This window comes from Aplysia californica, unplaced genomic scaffold, assembly GCF_000002075.1.
Source record: "Aplysia californica isolate F4 #8 unplaced genomic scaffold, AplCal3.0 scaffold00657, whole genome shotgun sequence".
NCBI lineage: Eukaryota > Metazoa > Mollusca > Gastropoda > Aplysiida > Aplysiidae > Aplysia > Aplysia californica.
This window is the reverse complement of record NW_004797927.1, coordinates 318460-320851: the sequence shown is the minus strand read 5'-3', so window position 1 is coordinate 320851 and position 2392 is coordinate 318460. Positions and strand designations below refer to the sequence as shown.

At 45.4% G+C, this 2392-nt stretch overlaps 1 protein-coding gene across 1 annotated transcript in view; it reads right to left on the bottom strand.

The window, feature by feature from the left end:
- The window catches only part of LOC101853261 (monocarboxylate transporter 12), a gene marked incomplete in the record, with an annotated part of 14641 nt that overhangs the window by 10445 nt on the left and 1804 nt on the right, over positions 1–2392 (bottom strand).

The following is a 2392-nucleotide window of genomic DNA, read 5'->3' as shown; positions in this document are numbered from 1 at the left end:
GCAATCCCACATCATCACTCATCACCACTGTTATTTCTAAAATCATCACTGCTCTCAGATCAATGACTTACATCTATAATCCTGGAATCTCTCTCTGGAGCAGTTACTTGTCATACTAAGTATGCACGTAATACACTATTGGACACTATCGTAGGCACGTTTTTCCACTAATCAGATGGCGTCAATCTCATAGAAATGGGCAAGGGAATAAAAAACAACAACAAAAAACTCCCCAAAAACCAAACTTCTGTATTCCCCTAGAAGTGAGCCCCGTCGCCAAAGCAAACAGAGCGTTGAACAATCTCTCCCTGTCTCACTCGTCTTCACAACTCACGCACTCATTGGTTTTCTCTCAAAACCATTGTCTGTGGTTATTCCTCGGTGAACAAAAATGTAATATATAACTTAATTTTCCAATCAAGCTTTCAGATTCTATAAGTTGGGGACTTTGACAACTCGCCTATCTCACTGCTACATCCTCGAACAGACTTCTTTGGTTTTGTCGCCAACGACACTCGAATTGATTCCACATTTCCCCCAGTTTCGCAAACACTTACTCCCTACATTAGCGGCCTTCTGACGGACATTCCCTCACCTTACACTGTTTGTATCAGCTCTACATTGCTCTCTCAGAGGTTTCACTACATCTAGACCTAGATCCCGAATCAACTTCTACTCCACTCAATAACAGACCTTCAGCCACCTATCGGACTTGCATTCAGCGTACATGTATTTTCTAACGCAAGAGGCCTTTTCTGGGCTACTCCAAAACACAAGACATAGCTGAAATAGCGCTGCTCGTCTGACCACTTCAGATTGGAGCAGAGACAAGGACGTCCGGATGATCAAACAGAATTCCTGACAAATTTGGTACAGATCTGCGCAAAACTGGAGAATGTTTTCTCGCGGTCACCGCGTTTAGGACATAAGGTAAACCCCTCCCCCTCCCCTTTCCTCCACAAACACAAAAAACGCCGGCGGGCAGTCACAGTCACAGGACCAGGATGTGACCCACATAGCATCCGGCCGCTGACCAGTGAGACAAGGTCACTGACGACCACTGGAGAGTCGGTCGTTACAAACCCCGGCGGCTGTCAGTGCGTGGGGTAATAAACACATCTTATGATGACGTCAGCCCACCTTAGTATGACGAGACAATCAATATTTCGCCTCGTTTGAATTACAAAGTTCTATATATGACATTTTTGGCTGTTTTGAGAGACTTAGACCATGACGTAAGAAACCAAACGCTACCTGTGGGAACAGACCAGGCCGGAAGATAGCGATACTAACTAGCATAAACAATCGAGTGCTAGAATGGTAGTTATTATTATTATGACAGTGTCTGGTGTATCCGCTCCTACAGTCAGCTGATAGGGGATCGTCCATGTGCTCAAATCTCACGTTCAAAGCCCACCCAGAGACACCTAGCGTTGGATTTTCTTTTGTAATAGAGGTTTTATGGCGATCGCAACTGCATTAGGTCATAATAATATTAAAAGCGCCAAGGGGTGGATGTCATAGGAGAAGTCCAAACAGGGAATCAGACTTACTCTGCTCACCTCTCTAGCTTCAACAGCACAAAGTCTGCTTCGACTATCAAGGCACCCAGGAAATAGCGGGTCACAAGAGTGTAACAAACACACAAAAGAAGTAGAGGAAAAATGACGATAGTAAGGACGAGAAAAGAAAAAAACAGCAGTTCCCTATTGCAGTTCAGGCACAGTTATAAGAATGGCATTGATAAATCAGCCCATTTACAATTCTACTGTGCGTAAGAACGTGTTAATGTCCCCCCTTCGGGAATGGCCTAATGACACTTCAGTCAGTGCCACATCCACAGAATATTACAACAAACAGATGCTACATTCACAGAATATTACAACAAACAGATGTCACATTCACAGATGGTCACGACAAACAGATCTTGGAGTCACAGAACTCCCAACAAACTATCTATGTAAAGCGAGTTTCCCTATCTGCAGTACCTCTATCCCCCCCCCCCCCCCTCCCAACTGAGTCTAAACTCTCAGCTTATTTCACTCGATATATTTGTAGGTTTTCTTGATTTAGATCCTTCCCCCCCCCCCCTCCTGACCTTGAGCTATATGCAGGAGGAATCACTTACAAGAAACAAGGACACAGTTCTGACTGGAGTAACCTGTTGACCCACTGAGAGCTCTCACACCTGCCGCACATTGGCGAGAATCTTCCCCCTCCCCTTCCTCCTTCCCCCACTCACCCCCTCCCTTCCCCGTGAGGAGAAGATAACGCATTGTCTTTACACCACCATGTGTGAGTGTCTCTCTCTCAGCCTGAGTTCACCTCTACATTCAGTGGATGGATGGATGGATGGATGGATGGATGGATGGATGGATGGATGGATGGATGG